An 11,878-nucleotide genomic window follows, 5' to 3' on the forward strand; every position below is an offset into this window, starting at 1 on the left:
AAAAACATGTTCTAAATTTTAAATGTTAATATTCTTATCATTATTTGCAAAGTAATCCTCCAGACAGTTCACAACCCTTCTTCTCCCCTGTATCGCTAAAAATATGTTTCAAAACAAAGGTGTCGGGTACGATCATTCAGTGGTCACGATCTCCATATGTCGTCATCTCTATCATCAATAAATCTTGACGGCTAAAACCCTATTTCACATGGCAATAATATACTAAATCACTTAATGCGGGTATCATACCCAAAATAATTTTTGGGTACCACAGAATTAACCAAAAATCAAACATGCATAGAAGGCAAATTGAGTTTTGACATCATATTACTTCCCCAACAAGAAATGCTAACAATACACTTTTTTGAACACTTTCATACATACTTTATATGGTCGGTCTATTTATAAAGTTGTCAATATATTTCTCTCACATATTTAAAATTGTGTTGACCTTTTTTTCTTCATCGAAAAAAGTTGACCTTTTAAAACTTAATATAATTATTCTGGAAAACAACAAATAAAATAACTGAAGAAAATATTTAAGTCTCTCACTTTTTGGTCTGGTGGGATTTGTCATTTTCATAACTCATATGGGGGAGTTGTCGTCATTCTCCTATTTTAATAAATTAGTTTATCTCTAAAAAAATATCTAAACTACTAGACATTTAAATTAACTAGATATAATATCTAAAGTAATTAGATATGATTGTGTTCTAACCAAGAACATAGAGATGAGGTACGGTACCCATGGTGAGAGGATCGTGAAGTGAGAATCTAGAGAGAGTGAAAACGTAACCGCTTAGAGAGAGAATGTAACTGAATTTCAAGTTGTTATTTCTCCAATGAGCTAAGAGTCCCCTAAAATTGGTAACCGCTCCCTATTTATACATTCGGGGTTTGGGCTTGGCGCCCTTAACTTCTCCTAATGGGCCAGTTGGGCCTCCCAGGAAAAGGCCTAACTCCCTGCGTCACGCGTCGCCCCGGGCCGGCACGCCTGGGCGAAAGACCCTAGGGTCTTGCCCAGTCCACAAGTCCACAAGACACCGAGCTCGAAGCATGAGAGCTGAGTGTGTCTTTTAGAGAAAAAGTAGATACAAGGTGACAATCATGAGTAAATTACCTAAAGCCAAAGCCTAACAACTTAACATAATTGCCAACATGGGTTGGTAACTAGAATCTAAGAATAGTTCTTTGACATTCCCGGCGAACTCCTTTGATCCCATGAGTCCACAAGTCGGCTTGTGGGGCGACAGCACTTGGATCCCTCGCCCTGTTCCAGCAATGATCGTCGCGGACCATGATAAACTGACGCGTGTAAGCCACATGTAAAAAATTAGGATAGCACTAGGTCCAACGAATCTCACAAAATCCTAACCGCTATCTCCGATATGTCCCTTCAAATCACAATAAAGCCTGTCAATTTGAATTTAAACCAATGAACTTCAGCGGTTGCAACTTTCACTTATTGTCGTTCCCATTCCGCCATAAACCGCGTCACGTTCTCCTAGTGTAATCATTCCACCTTACCACAATGGGACACGATTTCCCAACTGCTACCCACTTTAGCGTTTAAATCCTCCCTTGCTCCATTATTCACCACTTATTGTCAACTGCACTTATCCTTGATTCTGGCCTTCGCACCAGCTTCCCTCGACGACTCTGCAGACCCCGACCCTTCTTGCTCCCCCTCACACAGCCTTCTTCCGGTTAGTTTTTCGTCCCCTCCCTCGTCATTTTATCATTCCCCAGACAGGAACCCTCCCCTCCATGGAGGAGATCAAAGCTCACCGCTTGGAAACCTTCGCCAGTCTTCCTCCCCTCGTCCAGGATGCTCCTACCCAAGGAATCCTTGACCAACCATCAGAGCTTTCCACCAACGATTCTATTTCCGACCTTACTCGCAGGTCTGGCGGTCTTTGTAGCACCCTATTGTTGGAGAACCTCATTCACACCACCGGGTGCCGAGATCAAGACCGCCCTTGGCAACACCGCGCGCCTAATAATCCCTAGTTTTCCCACTTCTTTTTTGTATACGAATATTTGTTCCTCGATCTTGGCGTTAAACTCCCCTTATCCTCGTTTCTCACCCAAGTACTGCGCGATGTCAACTGTTGGTCAATTCGCAAGTGCACGAATACCTCCGGGTTTTAAATTATCGAACCACAGGGATTGTGAGTGAGAATTATTGATTTAAGCCTAGAGTTTGCAAGTTCTTAAAACAGTAAAATTCAGTAATTGGTTTTGGGTGATTGTGACAAAAGTTTTGCAAGAGAGCAATGTTGATAATGATGTAAATAACAAATGATGGGAAATTGCCTTGGGTGTTTGATCATCTAATCCATTTTAGTCCACCTATCCTATGCATGTGAATCCTTGATTCCACTCTTGTTGTTTTAGCCTATGTACTTACTAGTTGATTCCTCATAAAAGTAATTCTCTCAAATTGAAAGTTAAGCCCAATTCCTTGCGTACTTAATCATTCATAAGAGGTATGATAGCATAATTATGCAGGCCAACAAAACCCTACCCTCACTCTATTCCTAAAAGCAAGTATAGAAGGATCTATTCCAATTCATGTCCCTAAATCATAACAAATTTCCATTCTATTATAATCTAGCCTATAGCAAAGGTGCACCAAAGCTAAGCATGCAATAAGGAATTGAAATACAAGATTGAATCAAGACTCATGCATAGAGATAGGATTTAACAACTAAAATTTCATAGAATCTCTTAACCCAAAGCAAAAAAAGAACTAGCCACTCATGGCTTGTGAATTCATAAAGGAAATGTAAAGAAAACCTGAGAAGAAATACAAATTGGAAACCTCCCTTGGTCCCAAAGCTCTCCTCAGCTCTCAAAACTTGATAAAAAATGAGTGAAATGACAAAAATGTATCAAAGAAATTGGCCTAAGCCTTATTTATAGGCAAAACAAACGAAACTGGGGCGCCAATTGCATGTTGAAAAACATGCTCTCTGACCCTATTGGCGCCTAGGCGCCCACTCCCAGCGCCTAGGCGCTCTAGCTCGCCTGAAAATGACTTTTTGGCTTCTGAAACTCCTCTTTTCAATTCTCTTAAAGTTCTTCATCAATTCCATGCCCCTTGGCCTTCCTTCTCCTTCAGTTTCTGCACTCCAAGCCTAACCAACAAGACAAGGAAGATTCTAGAAGCTCCAAGAGCTCATTAGCACAAGAAGTCCCTCATAAAACACAACAAAACCATGCAAGTCCTAAACTTTACTTAAAATGCAAGAAAACTACCTAAAAAACTACTAAATTACCAAAACGAAATAAAAACTAAAGAAAAGAATAAAAATGCATGAGAATGCATGAAACACTACATGAGACTCAACAAAAAGACTCAAAACAACCAAAGAAATGACCCTAAAAACACTACTAAAATAGGGTCATCACACCACTATACTCAACGGCAGCTCGCCCTCGAGCGTAAATAACACTCGCTTGCCCTCAAGCGCAAGAAATGCTCCCACGCAAGTGCTCTCAACAAGGAATACTTCACAAAAACAGGGGGACAAAGTAATCACAGCTAGTTCCAAGAGAAAGACCCAACAACCTACTTCATGCATCTTTTGAAAAGAGAAGAGTGTAGAGTCCATTCATGAAAAGCATATAGAACTAAAAATCCTAGGACGAGATGTTCATTTAGTGCACTGAGCACACAAGCAAGTTCATAGGTCCTGAATGTCATTCACTCAATAGCAACAAAGATCAAACATGCAAATATTCAAAGAGACTTCCAAAAGGGTTGAAACATTGGCTAGGTAAAGCATGATGGTGGTTGGTCCCTAAAGGAAAACTAGGCTTTCAAGCACATTGAGTGTGGTCCTCTTCTAATAACCCCGGAGCTTACAACACTTTTCCTTTACAAGTCTCTTGCACCCACCTTTTTACATTTTTTTTCTTTTTTCCAACTCTAACTTTTGGTTAGGAATTCTTTTTCTTTCTTCTTTTTCACTGTTTTTTTTTCTTTTGGGGCAAGAGGCTATTTCTCATTTTTCAGCTCCATACAACACAACAAGGACCATCACTCCCCCAATATTCCAACCAAACTTCCATCCCAACTTTTGGCTACAAAAAGATTCTCCAATTAAGCTCAAATGGGACAACTAAGGGCAATGTTTAACCGCAAACTCAGAATCTCAAGAAATCCTACAAGTCTCAAGAATAAAGCATGAATCACTAAGCATACTATGAGTGAAATCAACGCAGAACCAAGAATTGCAAATGAGTCAGGATCCTCCAGAGAATTTTTATGGTGAAGGGTCAAAGATAGACCCTTAATGGACTCACCTCGACTCCTTTCTCAAGACACACTCGGAAGACCGAAGTCTCCTCCTCTCTTCCCCAACATGCAATCACTCATCCCCGAAACAACAACAAGTATTCACCAAAGCATTTTCAAAAACAGCACTAGTAGGGAAGCAAAACCATAGCTAAAAGCATGTGAGTATAGGGAAGTAAAGACCCAAAAATAAAACCAGCTAAAACAATGCATGATCAAAAGAAAACAAAATCTATAAATTGAAAATATGCTAAAAATGCATGACCTAAACTAAGAGTAGAGTTACCTCAGCAAAATCACTCCATGGGGTCATGGTCACCCCTTCTATCGCCATAATCCGGATGAACTCCGGCATCATGCATCAAGCTCAAGTCTATCATCCCCTGCTCCAAGGTATTAAAATCCAAGGGCCAATTGTACCTGGGGTCTGATGTGCTACCTCCCCTCCAATGGAGGTCAAGATCCCTGTGTAGGCGATCTTGCCTCAAAAACATCCGCCCAAAAGCGGCCTCCATCCAAGCAGGAAAAGGGTCAGCACGTGGTGGAGTAACCACCTCATTCACCACCTCAACATTTTCTTCTTCCTCCTCTTCTTCTTCCTCTTCTTCCTCTTCTTCCGCTGGCTCCTCAGGATCCTCTTCCTCTTCCTCCTCTTGAGGCATCCTTGCCGTCCATTCTTTATAAAGTTGAGCGATCCTCTCCTTACTGAGCAGAGGTGCCACAAGCAACCTCTTCTCAATAACATGGACTGGCCTCCTAGATCTGTCCCTCACCGCATGAATCAAAGAGCAAATCAAGTGAGGAAAGATGGGTCGATGCTTGTCTTTACTCCTGTTGTAAAGGGAATAAATCCGACCAGCAATGATGGTGGCCACATCCATAGGATGACCTCTCAAGATGCAGTAGATGGCAACCAATGTAACCTCTCTAACTTCAGATTTGTTAGAGCTAGGAATGAGGGAATCCTGCAAAAATTCAGCCCAAACTCTAGCCAGCGGTGTCATGTCCTTTCTCCTCACAAAAATAATCTCATCATCAACTGCTTCCCAGTCCCGCCCAGGCCTAACAATCACTGCCTTCATGTCTTCCAAGATCTCCGGTGACTTCTCCTTTAAGAGCTCATGATAAGTGGCCTTCTCGGGGAAAAGCTCCCTCTCTTGGTCCTCCGTGAGGAGACCAAGATGCCTGCGAATGACTGCTGGATTGTAGTCAATCACATCTCCCCTGAACCAAGATGAATTCACCGGTGGCCTGGACCTGTCCTCTTGATTGTCACAGTAGGTGTTCGCGTAGAACTCCCTAACCATGACTTCACAAGCAAACGGAATGGGGTTGACCCAATTCTTCCACCTCCTAATTTCCATGGCTTCTTGCATGCCCAAGAGGTCTCTCCTTCCCTCCCGATACAAAACTCCCCGCTCCTTCACACACTCCTTGTGTGCTAGGTGAGCTCGGTAAAACTCCTCCTTAATCGCTGATAGGAAGCGGGAGCGATCAAAACTCCGGGAGGTGGAGGAAGAAGCTGCAGCTCTTGTGTTGGTTCTTGCTCTTTTCACAGGCATCTGCAAAGTTGTTAGCCCAAACACAAGCCACAAACGTTAGAAACGTTAGTTCAAAAAAATAAAAAGAAATGATAGGAGAAACTTTGTACAAAAATAAAAATAAAGAACAACCTAAGAGCACCCAACAAGTTTCTTAGTGATTTTGGCGAAGAAAGAAAGACTACCACAAGCACTTGCCAAAAATCGACTAAGAGAACCCATTGAGGCATTCTATCAAACACCTTATAAGCAAAAGCTAAACTAAACTAATCCACAAAATCCTAACTACCCATTCCTCACAAATTTACAACCCCTTTCTAATTAAACACAAAATCAACCTCCAATGAGTATATACAACCCAAACCCAACTTGCATTAACACAAATCACTCACCCAAACCCCCTTGTCATCATGCATTGCAAATCCCATGAACAAAAATGAAGGAAGGTGAAAGTTGGAACTTACCTTGACTTGAGAGTGAGTGGGTGCAAGTGAAAGGAACTTGAAACAATGCAGAACTTGGAAGCAAATGGGAGAGCCAAAGTGTGTGCAAGTGAGAAATGAGAAGTGGAAATGGGGTTTGGAGAGAGTGGGGTGCGTTTTTTATGAAGGAATGGGAGTAAAGAGTGGGAAAATGAAAAGGTTGGGGTTTTAAAACCCAAAATGTAAGCAAAAATACGAACAGGAGCGCTCGAGCGCTCGAGGGGAACGCTCAGGCGCTCACACCAGTGCCAGAGGCAGTGCCTCTGCCACTAATTGGCGCCTAGGCGCCCATGAATTGGCGCCTAGGCGCTCAACCCAGTTTTTCCACAAAAATTTTTACTTTTTTCTTTTTTTTTTTTGAAAATAAACACCTAAAATACTACAAAATTAAAAGATAGAAAATAATAAAATAAAAAGAATGGGTTGTCTCCCATCTAGCCCTAAGTTATAGTCCTAGGTGGACTCTCCTTCCGATGGTGTTAGGAAGGAAATTCCTTTCCATTGATTAACTTACCACAAGTGCAAGGAAGAAACCTTGCACAAAACCTCTGGAGTAAATCCTCCTATGAGGCAATGTCCTCTTGCTCATCAAACCAAGCTCTAGCCTCCCTTGTCAAAGAATGAGGGAAGAGTTTAATCTTCACTTCATCACTTGAAACGCCCTCAATCTTAGCAAGGGTGCTAGCTTGGGTAAACTTCACCATATGAGCATGTAAGTTCTCATACTTGGACCCCCCATACTTGTTACCATTAACAAGCTTGATGAGAGCCGGATGGAACTCATCAATTTGGGCATTAACTTTGGGGGTCTCTTCTGAAACCTTTGACCTGCTTCTAATCACATCACAGACAAAGTCATTGTCATGGTTAGTCTCAATCATAGGATTAAAAACAGAAAATCGTACCTTTTCCTTACCAACACGGAGAATGAGGTGACCCTTGTCAACATCAATCTTAGCTCTACCAGTAGCTAAGAAAGGTCGACCAAGAATGAAAGGAATCTTCTCATCCTCCTCCATATCAAGCACAACAAAGTCCACGGGGAACACATACTTGTCCACCCGCACCATTACATCCTCCACAATCCCATATGGAGTCTTGAGGGATCGATCCACCATTTGCAAGGAGAGCATGGTTGGGGTAACCTCTCCTAGGTTAAGCCTCTCAAACATGGTGAGCGGCATCAAATTGATGCTCGCTCCAAGATCACACAAGGCTTCCACCTCCGCCATGCCTTCAATTTCCACCGGAATAGTGAAACTTCCGGGGTCCCTTCTTTTCTTCGGCATCTTCTGCTGCAAAATAGCACTACATTCCACCGTCATCAACACCGTCTCATCTACTCCCTTCAACCTTCTTCTCTTATGCAGAATATCCTTCATAAACTTAGCATAAATAGGCATTTGTTCCAAAGCATCGGCAAACGGAATACTAATGTGGAGCTTTTTGAAAACTTCAACAAATTTTGAAAACTTTTTATCTAAGCTCTTCTTAGCCAATGCTTTAGGGAACGGAACCTTGCTAGTTTCAGGAGTAAGCTCAACTTTCTCTCTCACCTTAATAGGTACGACTACTTCTTCTCCCACTATCTCCTCTCTCTTTTCTCCCTCTGTTTTTTTCTTCAATTCATTCATCACTCTCCCACTTCTAGTGGCTACAACAGAGGCATTCTCTTGCTTAGGATTGGGGATAGTGTCGGAAGGAAATTTACCTTGAGGTCTCTCGGCTATTTGCTTGGCCAGCTGGCCAAATTGATTCTCAAGATTTTTGATAGCCGCCTCTTGATTCTTGTAATTGTTCTCCGTCCGGTTGATGAAATTTTCCACCAACTCTTCTAAGCTCTTCTTGGAACCACTACCTTCACCTTCTCCTCGCTCTTGAGGTTGTCTTGAGCTTTGGCCTTGGAATCCTTGGCTAGGAAATTGTCTTTGAAAACCATTTCCTTGCCCATTATTACCCTGCCTCCAAGAAAAATTAGGGTGATTCCTCCATCCTGGATTGTAAGTGTTTGAAAATGGGTCATTCCGAGCTTGACCCATAGCTTTCACTTCCTCCTCCGGTCTAGTCTCTGTGCATTCTTCGCTGTCATGTGGCCCTCCACAAGTCACGCACTCCACCTTGGCAACTCGACTACCAATCTTGGTAGTCTTCATCTGATTTTGAATCTCATTCATTTGCTTGGAGAGTTTCTTGTTGGAGGCCATAAGTTGATCATAAGCTTCAACCTCAAGGACTCCTCTTCGGGCTTGGCGATCATTATAAGAGTTCATGGCTCTTATAGCCATCTTTTCAATCAGCTCATACCCCACTTGTGGAAGTAAGGCATCGAACTCTCCACTTGAAGCCGCATCCAGACCAAACCTCGAAGAATATTGGAGACCATCATAGAACTTTGCTACTTGCTCAGCTTGAGTAAGGTTATGTTGAGGACACCTCCTCGAGAGCTTCTTGAACCTCTCCCAAGCTTCATAGAGATTCTCATCGGTGGATTGAGTAAAAGTCATGATGTCATTCTTGAGTTTTCTCAAGAGGGCTCTTGGAACAAACCTTGTGGTGAACTTCTCAGCCAAGTCTTCCCAAGATGTAATGCTACCTTGGGGCTGTGAATTCAACCACTCTTCAGCAGTATCCCTCAATGAAAAAGGGAACAAACTCAAGCAGATTGTGTCCGCTGAAACATTCTGAACTCTGTAGGTGTTGCAATTGCGGATAAACCGCTCCATGTGTGCATGAGGATCTTCAAGAGCACCTCCACCATACTGATTTTGGCTCACCAAGTTGATGAATGCTGGCCTCAGCTCAAAGTTTCCCGTGCCATCGGGGGAAACTATGCTGCCCGGATAATCGTAGCTCATGGAAGCCGAGGTGAGGTCTCTGAGAGAACGATTGGCATTCTCCAATTCTTGCTCTTGGAGTCTTTGAGCAAGAGCCTCATTCACTCTTTCTTCAATGTGGGCTTGCATCTCCTCTTCCGTCATTTGAGCAGCCATGGCTTCAAGCCTTTGTTGGGCTCGACGACGGCGAAGAGTACGTTCAGGCTCCGGATCAAACAGCAATGGATCCGTGCCAAGCCTACTGTGCATAAACTGAAATCACAAAAACAGAGAAAAGGTTAGTAACACCTATTCAATGCAATGCTTAGTAAAACAAACAAACAAACTCTTTAACTTAAACCGAAAACCACAAACAATCCCCGGCAACGGCGCCAAAAACTTGTTGGTCAATTCGCAAGTGCACGAATACCTCCGGGTTTTAAATTATCGAACCACAGGGATTGTGAGTGAGAATTATTGATTTAAGCCTAGAGTTTGCAAGTTCTTAAAACAGTAAAATTCAGTAATTGGTTTTGGGTGATTGTGACAAAAGTTTTGCAAGAGAGCAATGTTGATAATGATGTAAATAACAAATGATGGGAAATTGCCTTGGGTGTTTGATCATCTAATCCATTTTAGTCCACCTATCCTATGCATGTGAATCCTTGATTCCACTCTTGTTGTTATAGCCTATGTACTTACTAGTTGATTCCTCATAAAAGTAATTCTCTCAAATTGAAAGTTAAGCCCAATTCCTTGCGTACTTAATCATTCATAAGAGGTATGATAGCATAATTATTCAGGCCAACAAAACCCTACCCTCACTCTATTCCTAGAAGCAAGTATAGAAGGATCTATTCCAATTCATGTCCTTAAATCATAACAAATTTCCATTCTACTATAATCTAGCCTATAGCAAAGGTGCACCAAAGCTAAGCATGCAATAAGGAATTGAAATACAAGATTGAATCAAGACTCATGCATAGAGATAGGATTTAACAACTAAAATTTCATAGAATCTCTTAACCCAAAGCAAAAAAAGAACTAGCCACTCATGGCTAGTGAATTCATAAAGGAAATGTAAAGAAAACCTGAGAAGAAATACAAGTTGGAAACCTCCCTTGGTCCCAAAGCTCTCCTCAGCTCTCAAAACTTGATCAAAAATGAGTGAAATGACAAAAATGTATCAAAGAAATTGGCCTAAGCCTTATTTATAGGCAAAACAAACGAAACTGGGCGCTCAGGCGCCAATTCAGAGCGCCTGAGCGCCAATTGCATGTTGAAAAACATGCTCTCTGACCCTATTGGCGCCTAGGCGCCCACTCCCAGCGCCTAGGCGCTCTAGCTCGCCTGAAAATGACTTTTTGGCTTCTGAAACTCCTCTTTTCAATTCTCTTTAAGTTCTTCATCAATTCCATGCCCCTTGGCCTTCCTTCTCCTTCAGTTTCTGCACTCCAAACCTAACCAAAAAGAAAAGGAAGATTCTAGAAGTTCCAAGAGCTCATTAGCACAAGAAGTCCCTCATAAAACACAACAAAACCATGCAAGTCCTAAACTTTACTTAAAATGCAAGAAAACTACCTAAAAAACTACTAAATTACCAAAACGAAATAAAAACTAAAGAAAAGAATAAAAATGCATGAGAATGCATGAAACACTACATGAGACTCAACAAAAAGACTCAAAACAACCAAAGAAATGACCCTAAAAACACTACTAAAATAGGGTCATCATCAACGTTTCCCCTTGTCAACTTCACCCCCACGCCTAGGTCTATGCGAGGTGTTTTGAAATCCTCTGCAGTAGTGTCGATGTAGCGCCTTCCCTTCCCTTTTTTTCCTTTTTCTTTGAAGTTGATTCTCGATCCCTGGGGTCCCACAGCTGGGTTACTCTGGCGCCCCGGCCGGGTCGAGAACAATTTATTCCATTCCAAGTTGATTCCAACTCCTACTTGGCCCATCGGTACTTCCGGGACATTGTTCACCCCTCCTACCCCTCGGCATTCACGCAGAAAGGAGGGAAAGCCCTCTTTCCGCTTTACTGGACCCAATGTCCAAAGTCCATGGCTGATCCCCCTAAGGCATTTCCCTTTTCCGGAGAAAATTTTGCCTTTGGGGTCCTGTCTCAGCATCTCCGCCTCAGTTGCGCTGAATTGCACGACGCCTCTCCAGGCTCCAAACTATTCCCTCGATTAGGTTTCCCCTCTAAACGTCACCTTCGAGCTTCCCTCTTAGTATTTTTGTCACTAACAACTTTTCCCTTTACTCTGCAGGAACCATGAAGTTTTCCACCCCCGATCTGCTGAAGGCCTTCACTTCAGGGAACGTCAAGGCGCCCTCTCCGGTCCAAGTCGGAGGAAAAAGACAAAGTTCACCAGTGAGCGCCTGCTCACCCAAGAGGAGTAAAGTGGGCGAGTCAAACTCTCAAACCACTCTTTTGACCGGCACAGGCGGAGGGTTCGTCACGCCTGATTCTGTTGTTGTGGACAGCGCTTGCGACCCCTCGGTGTCCGCCCATCTTGGCGAGGTTAATGCTTCCCAGACGCCAAATGCTCCTCGCCCCGTAACTGTGGCGGAAGGTCAGCGATCGCCCTCTTCCATCCGTCCGCCGATTCCTTCGCATGTCATGGTGACCCTCGGTCCCTCGGCCCCTAATTCTCCCGGGGTTGGTGGGTGTTTTTAAAAGGGTTATTCCTGCTGGGTTAGAGGGTCCGGAAGACTCCTTGGAAGTCGCTGAAGT

General features: G+C 42.9%; 1 non-coding gene across 1 annotated transcript; it reads left to right on the forward strand.

The window, feature by feature from the left end:
* The first annotated feature begins 8,741 nt into the window (after positions 1–8,741).
* LOC130734797 (small nucleolar RNA R71) lies at positions 8,742–8,848 on the forward strand. Its single transcript, XR_009018139.1, has one exon. It is a non-coding gene; the product is annotated as a small nucleolar RNA R71 (small nucleolar RNA).
* Positions 8,849–11,878: the final 3,030 nt, after the last annotated feature.

The sequence above is a fragment of the Lotus japonicus genome, chromosome 1, assembly GCF_012489685.1.
Source record: "Lotus japonicus ecotype B-129 chromosome 1, LjGifu_v1.2".
NCBI lineage: Eukaryota > Viridiplantae > Streptophyta > Magnoliopsida > Fabales > Fabaceae > Lotus > Lotus japonicus.